Source organism: Otolemur garnettii, unplaced genomic scaffold (assembly GCF_000181295.1).
Source record: "Otolemur garnettii isolate 467f Iridium unplaced genomic scaffold, OtoGar3 scaffold00001, whole genome shotgun sequence".
Classification (NCBI taxonomy): domain Eukaryota; kingdom Metazoa; phylum Chordata; class Mammalia; order Primates; family Galagidae; genus Otolemur; species Otolemur garnettii.
The window spans coordinates 46,702,451-46,721,821 of record NW_003852396.1 but is presented as its reverse complement, the minus strand read 5'-3'; the positions used below and the strand labels follow the sequence as shown (position 1 = coordinate 46,721,821).

At 44.5% G+C, this 19,371-nt stretch overlaps 1 protein-coding gene across 1 annotated transcript in view; it reads left to right on the top strand.

The window, feature by feature from the left end:
* The window catches only part of SERGEF (secretion regulating guanine nucleotide exchange factor), a 247,475-nt gene that overhangs the window by 45,017 nt on the left and 183,087 nt on the right, over nt 1-19,371 (top strand). The gene's annotated exons all lie outside the window — the stretch shown is intronic.

Sequence of the window (19,371 nt, the reverse complement as noted above, 5' to 3'; positions counted from 1 at the left end):
CCTCAAGTCTGTCGCTCACATGCAGTTTAGGTAATTTTACCTGTTACAATTTATCCTTCACTGTTTGCATTTTTATTTGTTTAATGCCTAAGAGTGTGAACTGCATGAGAGGAGTGTCTGGTTTGATCATGGCTATATCCCCAGCACTGACGCAGGCCTGGCGCATAGCAGATGATCAGTAACTAACCTCTGAATAAATAAATAAATGGCAAGGTAGAGAGAAGCATGGGCTTTGCAGTCAGACAAACCAAAGTGCCAATCTCAGCTTTGTCAGCCTACTGATGGTGTGGCTGTGGGCAGCTGCACCTCCTCCTGTCTCCATTATCACCACCATCGTTCAGGCCCCTGTCATTTCCCACCTGAATCCTGCTGTGGCCTCTGCCTAGTGTCCTGGTCTTCCCAAATTCACACCCTCTCCCCTCCAGTCTGTTCTCTGTATTTTAATTGGAAGGTCTTTTCAAACCCCTTCTGTCACCTTCCCGTTGCTCTTATGATAACACTGTAATTCCTGGTGATCCTGCAGGTGCTCTGTGGTCTGCCCTCTGCCTACCTTTCCAGCCCTATTTCTTGGTCCCTATCTGATGTGCACTCTGGCCTCTGCTTGGCTTCTTGACTGCATCACTCCACCACGGTGCCTTTGCACCCAGATGTTTCTTCTATTTGGCATATTTGTCCCTGTACCCTTCTTCATTTTGACTTAGTTAACCCCCCCCACCATACCTGAACTTAGTCATCTCCTCCTCAGGGAGACCTCTCGATATTGTGAACTACTCACTTTTCCCTTTTATCTATCTCATAGCACCATAAACCTCTCCATTGTGCTGTTTTTGTAGGATTCTTTGATTAATTCCCTCGCCGGCTAGACTATATGCTCCAGGAGGGTAGGGGCCACATTCGTTTTTGCTCACTCAATGCATGTTGGACAACTGAGTGAACTTTGAGCTTGTTTCCTCAGTAGGAAAATGGAGATTATTGCTGACCTGGTATGAGGATGCTTTAGATTGTGTATTAAAGCATCTAGCATGGAACTGGGCTCATGTGTCTTTTTAATACATGTAAAGATTCCTCTGCCCTTTTGGAAATTCCTGAGTTCTCTGGAGGTCAGATGCTCGTTTTCTCCTCTTTTGTCCTTTTTTCTCCTCTTATCTCTGTGATATGAATCTCTCTGGATAGGTCACAGGTTGGTTCAGGATTCTCCTGAAGAGTGAAGGAAGGTCAGTACTTATAAATGCTAAGTGCTAGTTGCTGGTGATTTATTAGAATTTCAGGGGGGATGATTTATATAAGATCCAGACTTCAGGGTGGGGTTGGTCAGAATGTCTAGAATCCACTTGTTTTGGGGGTGCTGGAAGTTTTCCTTGGACCACGCAGTATCCCAAAGTAGATACTCGCAAGGGATATGGACTGACAAAGTGAGGCCAGAAACAGAGAGTTCTTTGACATTCTTTACTTTCTTTAGCGTCACCTACGAAAGCCCTAGACTAGAGTCTTGAAAGTTTTAGAGAATCAGAGATGGAATAAGCAACCTCCTTACTTTACAAATGAAAAAACTGAAACTAAGAGGAGAGAAAGTGACTTTATGGCAGCATTTAAGCTAGAACTCCAATTCTACTTTTTAGTAAACATTTTCTTCCCTTTTATCACTGTCCTCTTGATTTTTGGTTATATCTTTTTGATTGAGCTATTTTTTATTTGTTTGTTCCCCTAAAGAGGGGAATTGCGTGATTGAATGATACTTGTAGAAGGGACCACCTCTCTTGTACTCTCCTTTCTTCAAGTGTCACAGACCAAGAAATATTTTATTGCATTTGATGTTTAATCATTAGTGAAATTCAAGCCCAGCCATTGATTCACACTAAACAGAGTTTATAAATATACTTAATGCTGATTTTTCTGTTTTGGGGCCAAGATCCTTTTCAGAATAGGGTGACAGTATACATTACTCCATCTTCTTTGGGGCCATATATCATGAAACCTCAACTGAGTTCAGGGAGATTCTGACCCTGTTGTCTCTATTTAAAGCAGGTGCTTTGGAATTCATAATGCATGTGCTTTAGAACTTTGCAAACCCAGTAAGTGAAAGTCAAACTGAGGCCAAGGACTATTTTTTTTTTTTTTTTGAGATAGAGTTTCACTTTGTCACCTTGGTAGAGTGGCGTCATAGCTCACAGCAACCTCAAACTCCTGGGCTCAAGCGATTCTCTTGCCTTTGCCTCCAGAGTAGTTGGGACTACAGGTGCCAGCCACAAGGCCTGGCTATTTTTAGAGATGGGGGTCTCACTCTTGCTTACGCTGGTCTCAAACCTGTGAGCTCAAACAGTCTACCTGCCTTGGCCTCCCAGAGTGCTGGGATTATAGGCGTGAGCCACCGTGTCTGGCCCCAAAGGACTGTTTTGAAATAGACAATTTCTGCTTATTATTAAAGTCATTAGTTTTTTTTTTTTTTTTTTTGAGACAGAGCCTCAAGCTGTCCCCCTGGGTAAAGTGCCCTGGCATTACAGCTCACAGCAACCTCCAACTCCTGGGCTCAAGCGAGTCTCCTGCCTCCGCCTCCCAAGTAGCTGGGACCACAGGCGCCCGCCACAACGCCCGGCTATTTTTTGGTTGCAGCCGTCATTGTTGTTTGGCGGGTCCGGGCTGGGGATTCGAACCCGCCACCTTAGGTGTACGTGGCTGGCGCCTTAGCCGGTTGAGCTATAGGCGCCGAGCCAAGTCATTAGTTTTTATCTTAGAATCCCTAGAGTGTCAGTCCTGGGTAGGATCTTAGAGATCATTTGGCCTGAATTGTCAGTTTAGAGATAAGGGAACTAAGGACTAAAGAGGGGAGGCACAGGGAGTGAATGAAGGAGCCAGACCTCAAGTCTCATGGCTCTCGGCCCGTTGCTCTTCCTGTGTTACAATCTCTCCAGAGACAGCAAGGAAATCTGAGTGACTTAACTAGTCAAACCCAAGGACCTGAACCAGGAATTACGGTTCCTTCTGTGTGAGAAGTTCTTCAAGTAAACACCGATTCTTACGTAAGTGTGCCACAGGTCATATTTCCTTAAGGATATGTGTGTGGAGTAGAAATTGGGAGATGGTTCCCTAGGAGCGAGGCTCAGGAGGCCATTCTGGGATTCACAGAAACAGCTGAATTTCTATTTATGATAATACAACAGCAATCCTAACTCTTTTGGACCACTGTTATCACTATAAAGTACTTTCAGATCCATTTTCTCATATGAAGTTGGCAAGATGAGTAACGTTACTTCACAGTTGAGGCCCCAAGTGGTTAATTGCATTGCCTTGGCTCTCGTAGCTGGGCAAAGCTAAAACTTGAATCCAGTGTTTTAGGAGTCTAAGCCTCCTAAACCTGCTATTCTAATTTCAAGTCGTATGTGTTGTATCTCAGAATTTGCTAACTAAACTACTTTTACTCATCAAAGAAACATCTTTCCCCAGCTTTTGTCAGTGATACTGCATTTTCCCAAGCAAGGAAGTTCTTGATTATCTTGGTCCTTCAGGTATTTGTGGAAAGCTTACCTAGATGTATATAGCACTATGTTACGGAATACAGGGACATATAAAATCCAGAACTACCTTTAGGAAGCTTGTCGTTGGATGAGCAAATTAAATATTTAATAGGAGAATAAAAGGAATATGGCTAAGGGCCACCGGAGTGGCCTAGACACTGCAGGCTCTAGGATTTCAGGGGAAGGAGAGGTCAGTGTGGGCAAGGATGGTCAGGAAAGGGCGTGAAATTGTGGTTGGACTTCGAGAAGGTCACATTTTAGTAAGTGGAGAGTTTGAGAGTTGGTTCTCTTTCTCTCTTTGTCCTCTGTAAGGCAGTAAACTCTCTGGCCCCCTTTTTCACACCTGGTCAATAGGAGGTTATGAGTATAATGATCTTTAGGGGCCGTTCCAGCTCTGAGATTCTATCCTATAAAAAATAAAACTAGCGTAAGGAAATAGTGATAGATGTGTTCAAAGATTAAGCATAATGGCATTCACTGCATTCTCAATATATTATGACAAAAACAAATGCATAAAAGCAAATGAAGTTGAAGGGAGATAGGTTAAATAAATTATCCCAGAGCCATATGTTGCAGTATTATACAGTCATTAAATAGAATGTTTTAGAAAGATGTTTAATAACAGGAATATGCTCATGGCCTAATAAATGAAAAAAAAATAGATTACACTATGTTACTATACTGTAACTCCTAATTTGTTAAAAAAAAAAAGATGTTTATGTAGAGAAGACTAGAAGGAAATATGCCAGAATATTATCTTTGCTTGGTGGGATTACGAGTGAATTTTGTTTTCTTTTTTCTTTTTTATGCTGAATATGTAATTTGCAATCTGATTATATCCTTTATAAATGCTGTTTTAAAGTTAATAAATAAAATTGCTTATCTGTCATTGTAGGAGACTGGCCCCTTTGCCCCGCATTCCTGTGTATATGTCCTTGACTTGTCACTTCTACGGGCCTCAGTTGGGAGGTCACATAGAAAAGAGGCAAGATACTGTAGCAGGAGGCAGGAAAGTGGCCATCTATTTTTGGCTCAGTCATGAGTCAGCTTTGTGACTTTGGGCAAGTCCCTTCTGCATATCCCTGAGCCTCAATTTCCTCCTCTGAAGAGGAGAGTTGAAGGTCACAAAAAGTCCTTTGAGCTCCAAAATATTTGTTACAAAAGATGGGGAATTTCTTCATTGTTGTGGAAGCAGCTAAGAGGCCTCATTAGCTCCTTGAGCCTGGCCTCCTTATTTTCTGTCTGGCCCCTCTGCACTTGGGCTCCACTGACTGCAGGCTGAGGTCTCCTTATTCAGAGTTTAGGATGAAATTGAGCAGGAGTTTAGAGATAGGTGCTCTGAGCTGGAGGGTGTAGTAGCAGCACTGAACCACTAGAGGGAATCATTGTTTAGTTTCCCCTTTCCCAATGTTGAGTCCACTCTTGTCTGCAGGTGAAGGGTAGCCTTGATTTGCCTGGGGTGTTTCAAATTCTAACACTTTAGAATTAAAAGGCGTTTGCAGGTCATGAATAATACCTCATTATGTTTCAGATGTGAGATGATAGAGGACTGAACAGGCAAGTGACCTACTTGAAATTACACAGTATTTTTTTTTAGGGTTTGCACTATAGAGTTTAGAAGGCTGTGGATGTAGCCAAGGGTGTGTGTGATGAGTTGAGTCACAAAGAGCGCACAGCTCCCATTACTGAATAGGCACCTAAGGCATCCACCTGTATACACCTTTACTAAGCTCCTTTTGCCAGATCTTGAGTGGCCTAGAGATAGAGAAGAGCAGACAATCCCTTCCTAGGGAGTTCACATCTGGCATTGGGAAGCACATGGGGCTACTGCAGTGTGTCTTCCCCATGGTTTAATGGCACCTAGTCTAGGATCCAGGTTGTGTCTAGGACCCAAGATTAGAGGCTGGTTAATGGAAGACCCTGCAGGCATTCTTATGAATGATAACCTCCAAGGTTACCCCAAGTTTTTATTTCCAGTCAGTTTCTGCAAGCAGCTCATAGCTTGTTCATGTGTCATACCTTATCATTTTTTGAGGAATTCTGATGGTTTTTTCCCCACTTTTCAATGTCTTTGCTTCTTGGCCCTAGGCTGACTTTATTTTTGGTTTGCAGATGCCCACCAGCTCTAAGCATTGTAATAAAGTAGAACTGAGCAGTGGCCTGGGAGCCAGGCAGCTGTGAGACCTTCCTGTGTTTGGGGAGGGAGGTCAGGCTCTCAGCTGCAATTGTCATCTCTACCAGAGAGATGAAGTTCTAGTGTTATATTTGGTTTTTGTGTTTGGCAATGAATGACTACCCAGTGATCTGTGGGCTCAAGGAGTGCAGAGTCTGTCCACCTGAAGTAGAAGCAAGACTGACCCTTTTGAAGTGTATGCATTCCACAAAGGGCTTGCTTGGTGCCCAGCCAAAGTCAAGTGCAGCTGGGCCTAGGGAGCCACCAGATGGCAGCAGTGGGCAGGCAGACAGCCTGGGGGATGCGACTGGTAGGCAGTATCAAAAGTCAGGATTCACAAGGTCAGAGCTAAAAGGACCTCTAGAGGTCATTGGGTCCCTTTTTGTATGAAGGTGCCTGCCCAAGGCCTCACCATGAGTTAATACCTGATAGTCCTTGCTCTCCAGAGGAAATGAGAATAGTTTGGCCTCTAGCTGGCTGCCCCACGAGAGCCAGAAAGCGAAAGCCCACGAGCCAGATATGGGATGGGATAGGCACAGCAGTAACTATCTGCCTTCTTCCTGCTTTCTTTGAGGGTCCGTTCTTATGATTTCTACCGTCCACTAATGGCAAGAACAGTGTCTGTTGTTTTTTCTGCTCCCTCTGCTCTGCCAAGTGCTCTCCAGTTCTCTGGGCCAAGGCCTGCCTTCACGATGTGCCATGGGTGGAATTAGAGGTCATCACTTTGCCATGGGTGGAATTAGAGGTCATCACTTAAGTCCCACATTCAACAGATAGGCAGACCTAGGCCCTTGCCAGAGGCATGTTACAGACAAAAGTTAGCACAATTGATTGAACAACAACAAAAATTATTTTTTAAAATCCTAGGGGTCAGGGTGGGGCAGGGGACCAGTGTTTGCAAAGCACTTACTGTGTACTAGATGCTCTGGCAGGTGCTGCAACTTACATGCTCCTTATATCCCCCGGAGGGGGGTCATTCTCCTTGCATTCCAGGTGAGGATGGAGCCTTGAGAGGCTGAGTGGCTTGTCTAACGATACACAGCTATTTAAGAAGCAAAGCAGACACTTGAACCTTGCTCTGTTTGATGTCAAAGTGCATGCTCATGTCATCATGCTACCTCCCCTCAAAGTGACCTCACAGGAAATGTAGTGAGTATCTGTCTTAATTCAGACTCTCTAACAATGCACTGTGGATTGGCCACCTTATAGACAAAAGAAGTGAATTTCCCATAGTGCTGGAGGGACTGTGCCTTCAGATTTGGTGTCTGGTGTTGGTGCACTTCCTGATCCATAGATGACCTCTTTTTCACTGTGTCTTCATGTGGCAGAGGGGTGAGGGAGCTTTCTGAGGCTATTTAATAAGGGCACTAATTCCATCCATGGGGGTGCCACCCTCATGACCTAATTACACCCCAAAGGCCCCACTTTCCTCACCTTGCAGGTTAGGGTTTCAGCGCATAAGTTGCGTGTGTGTGTGTGTGTGTGTGTGTGTGTGTGTGTATGTGGGGGGGACACAAACATTCAGTCCATAGCAGTGTCCTTTGCTTTAGGGCAGGGAAGAACAAGTATTTTGTCTCTTTTCCCTGGACAAAGCTTGTAGGGGAGTTGGGGGGGGCTGCTAGAGGGAGGAGGCCTTTGAGGCAGAAAAAGGCAGGTGTTTGTGGTGCAGGTTAGGGAGTGGTGGCTGCTGGTATCAAGCCCTCTGAGAAATGGTTAAACAACTTTCCTCCCTGTGCCTTTATTCTAGCAGTTTCTTCTGCCAACAGTGCTTCTCTCTGATTCCCAGGTACCCACTGCCTCTCTTCCATTGGTTCTTGTCCAAATGTGACGTCTCACACTCTGCTCCCTGCCCTGCGTTATTTTTCATTATAGCAGTTTTCAGTGCCTGAAATCATGGTTTTCTTACTTGTTTACTTATTTGTTGTCACTCCTAACCGAATGTGAACCCCACAAAGTTAGGGTCTTGACCTGTTTTATTCACCCCTGGGTGTCTCCTGATGCAGAGAAGAGGCTCAGTGAGTGCTGGTGGCATGGGATGGCAGGTGTTTCAGGATGTGGAAGCTATATCATTTGTGGTGGCTATGCTCAGGAGGTGCCTGTTAATGGCCTTGCCCTCGTCCCACCATCTCAGAGAAACCCAGAGCCGAGCCTCAGGGAGCTGACAGGGATGTCTGGTACCCCAGGGTTTTGAGATCAGCTTTGCTTCTGTGTCTTCAAAGCCTTGCCTTGGGTCCTCAGCTGCCCCGTCTGTCCATAGTGGTTGGGAGCTCTAGCCATGCTGCACACTCACCAGATGGTTCTCGGAAGGGCCTGGAGGTCCCTGGCAGAGGGCTCAGTTTCCATTCAAGGAATCCTCTTTTCTGGTGGAGATTGATTTGTTCTAGCAGCCCTCTACGAATGAGCATTAAGTTACTGGCCTGTAATTTTACCACCATTTTTAGGTTCTTGACAAATGTCGCGTTGCTTGCCCTTTCTCAGGGGACCTTGCCTGTCCCATGGGATTGCGCAGTAATTATAGCAGCAGCCGGTGCTTTACAGTACTCTCAGTGTGCCAAGGTGGAAGTGGCCCATTGTGAGGAATCTTGGAAGAACCAGGTCTTTCCCAATCTGAGAGTGACTTTTTACCCTAGGAGGGAGTCTGATGTGCCAAGAGAACCCTGAAGGGTTGTATTCAAGTTCTGATTTGGCCATCTGTTCTCTGTGTGATCTTGGGCAAGTCATTTAGCCTCTCTGGGCCTGAATTTCCTCATCAGAAGATAAGAACCATAATCTAATTTGTCTTCCTCATGGGGGAGTAGTATATCATACACTCATTCACAATTCCTTCCTTCATTCCTCCACTCATTTGTTCAACAAATACTTGTTGCATGGGCAAAGAGGAGGGGAGGGGATTCCAGGCAGAAGGAATGCTGTGAGTAAAGGTATAGAAGTGAGATGTGCACCCTAGTGGCATTTGCTTGACATGGGCTAGATGAGAAGTGCCTGGAAACTTTTGGTGTACTGAGAGTGGGTCTTTGTTAGGCCTTCCTCTGTGAACAGGGGAGGGAGCTGCTGAAGGTTGTGCAGGGAGGGGGCACGTGAGAAACGTGAACAGTGAGGGGAGAGACCCTGGCTCTGGTGGTTCTTACAGAGTCCTATTGAGGCTGCGTTTTGCTTCCTGCTTCAGGTCCCATCGTGGTGGCTGAGATGGAGGATTCTTAGGGGAGTCCCTCCCTCCAGGAGCTGGGGTGACTGTGAGAATCCCTAAGATGGGTGGTAACGAGAGTCAGCCAGCTCATTGGTCTTTCTTCTGGAAAGTTGTTATGGGCCATGTAGAAGGTCACTTAGGAAGCCATCAAGTTACCTTTCATCTTGAAGTATTTCTTTTTTTTGAGATTAAAGTCTTTGTCAGCCTTGGTAGAGTGCCATGGCGTCTTAGCTCACAGCAACTTCAAACTCTTGGGTTCAAGCAGTCCTCTTGCCTCAGCCTCCCCAGTAGCTGGGACTATAGGTGCCCATCACAATGCCCAGCTTTTTTTTTTTTTTCCCCAGAGACAGGATCTCACTCTTGCTCAGGGTGGTCTCCAACCCGTGAGCTCAGGCAATCCACCCTCCTCAGCTTCCCAAGCTCTGGGATTACAGGCATGAGCCACCACTCCCAGTCCTTGAAGTATTTCTTAAGGGCCTAAAAATGAGCAACCTTGGGGCTTCTCCCAGTACCTCCCTGAGGAGGAGATGGAGGTGTGTGAGGAAGGAGTTCCTTATTATTTATCAAGGACACATTGTATGCCAGGCATTTTACCAGGGCTTTACTACATACATCATCTATTTAATCTGTACAAAAAAATTGCTGAGTAAGACTTACTCCCATTTCATTCATGAGGAAACTGAGACGAGATTAAGAGACATGGGCTCACTCAACCTAATTACTTAGCCTCACTTTGCTCAGCGTGAGATGGGGGTCAACATCATCTTGTCAACTTTGGGGGTATTATAAGGGTCAAATAAGAGCATGGATGTGAATGTTCTTTCTAAACTGGAAAGTGCTGTCTGCGTGGGCAGGGGACATGCCTAGTACTGTTCCCCAGCCACATTCTTACTTAGAGTTTTGCTTGGGCCTCTCCTGCCTGGGCCTTTAGTTTCTCCTCGGTGCCCTTTCTCCTCCAGCCAGCCCCAGAGTCCGGGGCTATACTCACCACTTCTCTCTTTTCAGTTCACAGATATGAGAGTATTTTTTTTTTTTTTAAAGAAAATTAACCCTATAATACAAAATTAGTATCAAGGTAACCTTACTTTTTTGGGGTGTGTGAAAACAATAAAAAGTCATGGGATTTTAAAGCTGGAAGGGACCATCCCTTCCTTATTTGAAACTTGAAATAAGCCCAGGGAGAGAAGATGATTTGTTCCCCTGGGTGCACAACTAACAGATAGCAGGGCTAGGATTAGAACCAATTGTCCAGGGCCTCTCCACTGCCCTCCATCGCCTCTTTTAGGAGAGACTTAAAAGTGCTTTGTCTCCTTCATGGAGGAAGAATCCAGTTTAATAAATTTCATTATACTAGCCCCTTTATGTAACAGGGCTGTTTCCGGGTCCTGGCAGATGGTCCATAGTAACAGCGCTTTGCTGATTTGGTTGGAGCTGAGCCTATGAAATGAAAAATCCTGAGCAGCAGATGCCTCTCTCAGGCCCTGGCCGAGGAAAAGTCAGCCTCTCCAAGAAAAGTACTGTGGTTTTGGTGGTCATTGTCTCTGGTGGAGCTAAATGTGAACACCATGGAAGGCAGTTTAAACTGTGTCAGGTTTTTACAAAAGGGCATATTGTTGGAGGTTCTTGACAGGTGGGCTACTTGTAGAGGATATTTATTCCGGGGCCTGGGGGACAGATGGGAGCAGGGAACAGAACAGGAGGGAGATTAGCAGATGTGGAAGGGAAAGGCAGGCTGCCCCACCATGGACCTTCTGTGGTGACCCTTCCTTTTCATACCATGAGGCCATAGACCTCCAGATAAGTCATGTGAAGGTAACTGTAGCACCTGTCACACCACCTGCCAGCCTTGACAGTGAACTTCAATCCCAAACCTTTCTTAACCCCCTGTTTTGATATAACTGGGACTCTAAGTCTCCTAATTATCTTCTCTTTCCTGGTGGGTCCTTAAACATAATGGGTTCTCCTCAGTGGTTTCCTTTGGTGATGCTGGTTACTGACAGTGCTTGATGCACATGCTAAGTCCTCAAAACACTGATGGTGGGTCGAGGGGGTGTTACCTCCCCTGAATCAGTCTTTTGTTGCTCAGGTTCACCGTACAGGGTTCTCAAATATGGGGGTGGGAGAGTTCTCCTTTATCTCTGAATTGAGCCTTATTATGACCCTTTTGGGTCTTTTATACTCAACTCTCAAGAACCTGAGACAGTTTTCCAGGGGTGGGTTAGAGTAAATTTGAGAGGCACCATCCAAAGTCTTGTCCCAAGATGTTCTCATTGATTGACCACAAACTGGCATCCCAGGATGAAGTTCCCTTGCTCTCTGCTCCTGCCTCTAGGTGAATTATTTGCCTACCCAAAGATAGCAACTTTTATCTCCCCTATTTGGAGATCTTAATTTGGGTCTCCCGTTTACTGAAAGCAGATTTCTCTTTGGAAGTCAAGGATGCAAATTGTATTTCTAAGGGGGAGGGTTGGGGGATTTCTGGGAGTTTCAGAGGTGGGACCCTGACTTCTTAATACAACTGCATTGATTTAGGTAGCAGGTGGGCTTTGCAGAATTCATTGGCTCTGGTGTATGGTGTGTCCCTGGTCCTACTCCTGTGAGGCCTCAGGGTGATCTGCAGGGGGAGCTCTGTTCCCATGGCCAAGTACTGGGATTTTTACCAAAGGAACTTGAACAAGCAGCTCTTCTCTGCAGGTTTAGGCGTGCTTGGGAACTGCGGCTTTCCCTTGGCTGTGCTGACTCTCCAAAGTCGCATTCCCAGCTCTAGCCTTCAGCTTGGGCGCTATGAGTCATCGTCATCAGTGGAAAACTCGGCCTCACCAACAGCTGGGTGCAGTGCTTGGCCTTTTTTCTTTCCTCCTCCTTCTTTTTTTTTTTTTTTTTTTTTTCTTTTTTGTAACTTCACAGAAATGGAAACTGCTGATGATCTTTTGCAATGAACAAAAACTGAAAGTGATATTCAGGGCTAGGGATGAGAGTTCCGGGGAGAGAGAGGAGAGAGGATCTGGAGGAGATGGAGATAGGGATGTGTGTCCTTCAATTACCCAGCCTATGGGCCTCCTGAAAAGCTATCCCCAGGGTAGAGGCAGTGAGGGATCATGTGGATCTCACCTCTCATGTGGCAGTTTTCCCTGCCAAGAAGCCAGGAAGCCTTTGGTAATTAGGTGAAGCAGGTAGCAGTGGAAACTTGGAGAAATTAACTGGTACAGGCATGCTTTGGGGCTATTTCAGCTTTGGTTCTAGACCACAGCAATAAAATGAATATTGCAAAAGAATAAGTCACATGAGTGTTTTGGTTTCCCAGTGCATATTAAAATTGTGTTTATACTGTACTATAGTTTATTAAGTACACATTAAATGACACTGAAAAAGTGTCATTAATTGAAAATACCTTATTGTTAAAAAAATGCCCCAAATCATCTGAGCTTTCAGTGAGTTGTGATCTTTTGGCTGTCAACATGAGGGTCTTGCGTCACTGTTCATAGCTGCTGACTGATCAGAGTGGCAGTTGCTAAGGGTTGTGGTAGCTGTGGCAATTTCTTAAAAGTTAGATACATCAACTGACTCTTACTTTGCTGAAAGGTTCCTCTGTAGCATCCAAATCAGAGTCAGGTCTCTTAGATCCTGCCACTGCTTTATCAACTAAGTTTATGTAATATTCTATATCCTTTGTTACCATTTCAATAATGTTCACAGTGTCTTCACAGGACTAAATTCTATCTTAAGAAACCACTTTCTATGCTCATGCATAAGAAGTAACTACTCCTGCCCTCAAGTTTTATCAGGAGTTTGCAGCAATTCAGTCACATCTTTGGGGCCCACTTCTAGTTCTAGTTCTGTTGCTATTCCCACCACATCTGCATTGACTTCCTCCGGTGAAGTCTTCAGTCCCTTAAAGTCATCCCTGAGGGTGACAGAAATCAACTGCTTTCTGAACTCTTATTAACGTTGGTATTTTGACCTCCTCCTGTGAAGCATAAGTGTCTTTAATGGCATCTAGAATGGTGAAACCTTTCCGGAAGGTTTTCAATTTACTTTCCCCAGATCCATCAGAGGGATTACTATCTATGGCAGCTACAGCCTTTTGAAATGTTTTTCTTAAATAATAAGACTTGGAAGTCAAAGTGAGTCCTTGTTCCATGGGTGCAGAATGGATGTTATGTTAGCAAGCTGAAAACAACATTAGTTTTATACATCTCCATCAGAGCTCTTGGGTGGCCAGGTGAACAGTAGGTCTTAGCAGTATGCTTAAAATGTTTAGTAAACCATGATGTAAACAGGTGCATTGCCATCTAGGCTTTGTTGTGCCCTTTCTAAAGCCCAGGCAGAATAGATTTAGCATAATTCTTTTTTTGCAGTTTTTGGCAAGGGCTGGGTTTGAATCTGCCACCTTTGGCATATGGGGCCAGCGCCCTACTCCTTTGAGCCACAGGCGCCACCCAATTTAGCATAATTCTTAAGGGCCCTAAAATTTTCAGAACGGTAAATGAGCGTGGTCTTCAATTTCAAGTCACTTGTTTCATAAGCCCCTTACAAGAGAGTCAATCTGTCATTTGAAGCTTTAGCCAGGCATTGACTTCTCCTCTCTTGCTGTGGAAGTCCTAGGTGGTCTCTTATTCCAATAGAAGGCCATTTGGTCTACCTCGAAGACTGTCATTTGGTGTAGGCACTTTCCTCCGTGACCTTAGCTAGAGCTTCTGGATAACGTTGCAGCTTCTCTATCAGCACTTTCTGCTTTACCCTGCACTTTTATGTTATCGAGGCAGCTTCTTTTCCTCTTCAGTTTTTGATTTAAAGGGAGAGATGTGACTCTTCTTTTACTTGGACACTTAGAAGGCATTTTTGTGATATTAACTGGCTTCATTTCAATATAGCTGTGTCTCAGAAAATAGGGAGGCCCCAAGTGGAGGAAGAGAGGTGGGAGATCAGCTGGTCGGTAAAGCAGTCAGAACACAAAACATTTCCAATTAAGTTTACTATCTGTATGGGAGTGGTTTGTGGCACCCCAAAACAATTATCATAGTAACATCAAAGATCACCTATCAGGCTGGGTACAGTGGCTTGTGCCTGTAATCCTAGTACTTGGGGAAGTCGAGGCAGGAGGATCAGTTGAGCTCAGGAGTGTGAGAACAGCCTGAGTAAGAGCCAAGACCCTATCTCTACAAAAAATAGAAAACGTAGCCAGATATGCTTGTGGGTGCCTCTAGTCCCAGCTACTCAGGAGGCTGAGGCAGGAGGATTGCTTGAGCCCAGGAGTTTGAGGTTGTGGTGGGCTATGATGATGCCACTGCCCTCTAGCCAGGGCAATAAGAGTGAGACTCTGTCTCAAGAAAAAAAAAATCACTGGTCACAGATCACCATGCTAGATATTATAAGAATAATGAAAAACATGAAAATACGAGAATTAACAAAATGTGACACAGAGACATGAAGTAAGCATATGCTGGTTGGAAAAATGGTGCTGACAAATTTGCTCAATACAGGGCTTCCGCAAATGTTCGGGTTTGTATAAGACGCAGTATCTGTAAAGTGTGATAAAGAACATAAAGAGGAATGGGTGTATTCATCTAAGGTGTGTGTGGACAGGCTGTACGAGCAGTCAGGGGTGGACAGCTGTACCCCGTCCTTTCTAGGCCTCACTTTTCTCAGCTAGAAGAAGATGATTAAGAAGTGCTTTTTGAGGTTCCACCTTGCTCTGACAGTTTGTGAGGCTGAATTGAATGGAAAGAACTTGAACTTTGTTTCCATAATTCTCTTAAGAATCCAAAACATATAGCTCTTTCTTCAAATGAACATTGCTTTGCTCACCGTGTAGGGAGACAGATGATTCCTGCCCTCCGAGGGCTTACCTACCATCTGTGGTCTTCCTTTCCTTTCCCCGGTAGGCAGTGGACAGAGTCTACTGGATAGCAGGAAACTAGGATCCTAGTCCTGGCTTTGCCAAAGTGTAGTGTGTCCTTGGGCAGATCTTTCCCTCCCCTCAGCCTCATTTTCATTTTTTCTAAAATCGAGGGATTAGATTCGCTTCTTGGCTTCACCTACCCTCCCCACTCTCACGCCTCTAGCCCTCTAACTTGAGCCTCCTACTAGCTGTTCTGCAGGGTGTGATTCTTAGCTGCAGAAGCCCTGGGGTATAGTTTCCTTTCTTGCTGGGAGGGAGGGAAGCAAGATTATTTTTTTAATTACGCAGCTAAGATTAGGCAGCAATCTACATTTTTAAATGTTATTAATAAGAATCTAAAAGTGTGCAAAGAGGCTTTGGAGTTTGAATGTGAAATGAGTTGGGAAACATCTGCAGAGGCACCGGTCTCAATGAGGGACTTTTCTCAGGGTGTCAGCTGGCTTCTAGGTGTGACGAGCAGCCTGATGTGCTGCTGGGTCCCTGCAGCCACCTCAGACCAGGGGCCCATGAGCCAGCCTCTCATGATGGTTCTTTGCAAACTGGCTTTAGAGCAGTGGTTCTCAACCTTCCAAATGCTGCGATCCTTTAATACAGTTCTTCAGGGCGTGGTGACCCCCAATCATAAAATTTTATAATTTTATGAAGTATGTTTTATGTATTGATCTGTTAACTGCCCATCCTTCCCCCCATTAGAATACCATAAAAGCATAAAATTTCATCATTTTATGGTTGGGGTCACCACACCCTGGAGGAACTGTCTTAAAGGGTCGTGGCCTTAGGAAGGTTGAGAACTACTGCTTTAGAGAGTGGCAGTTGTAATGTACTTAACACCTGCAGTTAGCGTTTTCAAAGTGCTTTCATGTTTATTCTCTGCCTTTTCATCATAGTTCTCTGACAGGTATTTAGAGCCGATTTCATTACCTCTTCATGAGTTGTTGGGGACTTTAAGGTTCTTCCTTTGGGAAAAGTGGTGCACCACAGGGAGAATCCCAGAAACATAGTCAGGCGTTGGGCCCCAGTTCTGGACCGCCACCTCCCTCCCCAGCTCTGCCTGTCTCTTTTCCCTGCTTTCTTTTTCTCTGTAGCAATTGAAATCACGTGCCATGAAGTATGTTTTATGTATCGATCTGTTAACTGCCCATCTTTCCCCCCATTAGAATATCTACTTCACGGAGAAAAGGAGTTTTGTCTGATTTGTTCAGTGCAGTAGCTCCCAGTGCCCAGGACAGCACCTGGCAGATAGGACATACTTAATAACTGTTTGCTGAATATTGTGATTGCCTGGCTCTGTTTCTAAGCAGGCCTTGTGACTCGGGAAAGTTATTTGTTTTCCTCAGTTTTGTTTTCTCTTTGGGGAGTTGGATTGGATGGTCTCCGATGTCCTTGGTGGCATATAAAAGTCCATGGTAAGAGTGAGGCCTTTTCTTTTTCTTTCAACAAATGCTGAGCACTTGCTGTGGGTCGGGCCCTGTAGGAGATGCTGTGGGGAATATAAAGAGAATAAGAAAGGATCATTTGTTCATTACTCTTTAGTGGGCAGTGTAAGGCATGCAATCAAAGCATATTACATTTGGAAGGCTAGAATAGTTGAGACACGAGCACCATGCCAGTGGCTCCTAAGGGAAGAATCGGCCTCTTCTGACTAGGGGATGAGAAGGTGCTTTAGGGAGGCAGCCGCATTTGAGCAAGGCCCTGGAGAATGAGTAAGGATTCCATTGGTGGTGGAGGCAGGCTGACTAGCATTGCGGGCTTGGGCAGAGAATGACACTGAGGCCCTGGAGGGAGGAAGTGAATGTGAATATGCTTTTTTTTTTTGAGATAGAATCTTACTCTCTTGCCCAGGCTAGAATGCCCTGGTGTCACCCTAGCTCACAGCAACCTCAAACTCCTGGGCTCAAGCGATTCTCCTGCCTCAGCCTCCCGGGTAGCTAGGACTACAGCTTTGACAAAGGGGCAGCAGTCATCTGGTATTGAGAGAACTTTGGGGTAGATGAGGGAGCTGCTATAAACAAACCAGGAATGGGGCTTCCCGAGATGTCCTTGCCCAGTTTGGGAGAAGAAACCAGGCTGATTCCTCCTTGCTTTTGTCTGGGAAGCCCTGGTCCTGCGTGTTGCAGATAGTCCTGCAGCCGGTCCACTGCTCTTTAGGGCACAATCTGTCTCGACTGCTATCTCTGGTGCCCCTGATTTGGCAGTAAAGTCCCTGGTGAGATCGAAGCAGCCATGGGGTGTATCTGTGTGTTTTGGGACTCGGATCTTTGCCATATAGGTCGAGGATGAAGCTCACTCATTCAGCTGGGCTCTCTTTGTGCCTTTAGCCCACACATGTGTCTCTAACTCCAAGCAACCTCCAGAAGTCCTTGGGAATGTTCACTTTTGAAGAGGCAGTGTGACTAAGTGAAAAGTGGAGCTGAGGTCAGATAGACCTGTGCATGCTCTGCAGGACAATGGCAGTGGGTACTGACTTTGGTGCCAGGCTCAGGGAGGTGCCTGAGCCCGAGACTTAACCTCTAAGTGCTAATATTCTCATCTGTAATCTGAAGATAAAGCGTACAGATCGAGTGTCTCTATGGATTAAATGGTATAATCTTTGTGAAGAGTTTGGCATGAAATAAGTACTCTCAAAATACTAGCTATTTTTATTATTATTATTCCAGTTTTACCTCTCCTAACTGTGTGATCTTGTACAAATCATTTAACTGCTGTGATTTGTTTCTTAATCTATAAAATGAAATTCATACCAATCATTTGGAATTGATTAAATTGTAAAATTTAATGACAGTGCCTAAAACAGAGTTTTACAGAGTTAGCTCTTAGTAAACAAATTCTCCTGAGTTGCTCAACTCCTGTTTACTCCCTTTGGTCACTTCTTCTCCCCTTTTTTAGTTGGGTAGCCCATGTTTAGAAATTTTTATTCCTGTATTAACTTTTAAAAAATCTCATACATTTTATTATGTGATGTTATTCATGATACAGTTTAGGAAACTGGAAATTTTACTAAAAAAATAATAGGATGCACAGTTAGGTCTCGATTTTTATTTAAATTATTAATTATGTGAATGGTCTTTGATATTAGAGTGGATGTTTTATTTTAGAATACTGGTCGGACTAAATATTCCAAAAGTTCCAGTCAAATTGTATACTACTCATTTTGACATTGAAGATTTTTTAGGCAACATGATTCATGTTTAGATCAGGAGGATGTCTGAGAGGTCATTTATTCTAGCCCCTCATTTTATGAATGGGAAAACTAAGCCTCTAGAGAAGAAGAGACCTGTTCAAGGCCAGGTGGCTGGAGAGGAAGACAAAATTTGGATCCAAGTCTTGATGAGTTTTGGGCTGAAGCTTTCTCTCTTCTCCAGCTCACCCTACTTTATCTGTCTTCTCTATTGCTTCCTTCCTTCCACTCTCTTTTTTTTCTTAGTTTTAATTAATTTTTTTTCATCAGGAGCCTCTGATATGCCAGCCACTATGCTCAAATTTTAAAAAAACATTCAAAATTTCATGATGTGTAGGCTTCAATGCTCTCATTCTTCTTTGATTATCATTAGGGGCATTGTTCTAAAACATTGGTAGGTAGGAACTGGCTGAGAAGATTTTGACAAATTGGTAGATACTGAAGGTGGAACCATGGAAATCCTTGCTAAGGCTGTGTTGTTCAGTTTGGGGAATAACAGTAATGATGTCTGATAGTCACTAGTATGTGCTGTGTGCTTTAGGCAACGTTGCAGATAAGACTTAGAGAGGTTGAGTAAGTTGCTCAAGATGATGGAGCCACTGAATTATATTAAGTAGTGGTAGGCAAGAGGTAGGTAGGTTGATAGGTAGAGAGATGGTTAGATTCGTGTGTTCATTCAGGCAGCAAATATTTATTGAGTATCTGCTTTGTCCTGGGCATTATTCTAAGATACAGGGATGAGCAAAGACAGTCAATCTCTGCTACCCTAGAGCTGGCTCTCTGGACAAGGAGACAGCCGTTAATCAAACAGCTCTTCAACTGAGTTTACATTTATAAACTGAGGTAAGTGTTCCCAAGATGAGGAACGCAGTTCTCTGAGATTGTTGCACAGCAGAGTCTGATTTGGGTTGTAGAGTCAGCAGAGTAGAAGAGCGAGTAGGAGTCACCTAGGAATTGGGAACAGAGGAACCATGAAGAGGCCTTGTGGAAGAGCAGTGTGGTGCATGCTGTACAGAAAGCAGCCTGGTGTGATTGCTTTGGGCACCTGTGCTCTAAGCTCTCTCCTTCCCTCTTGCCTTCTTCTTGGAGAGGAAGGTGACACTGGGTGACTCTTGGGCAGTGATTTCTGTGTTTGACCAGTCCTTGGTTATTATCATTAAATACTTTTTTATAAAGTATCCACATGGCAGAATGAAGGATGAGTTCAAAAAGTCCGGTTTTTACTTTCTAGGGACTTAGAATGAGTAACCTAGAGAGTCAATGGTGTTTGTAAACAGGAGAATTATAAAAACATGTGTAGGTTGAGAGTGGCCTCCTTCTCTGTATGTGCATATATTCTAGAAGGCCTTATAGCATCCTGAAATATTTGGGGGACTAGGTAGGTCGTGGGGTTCTAACCCATTGGTTTTCTAACATCCT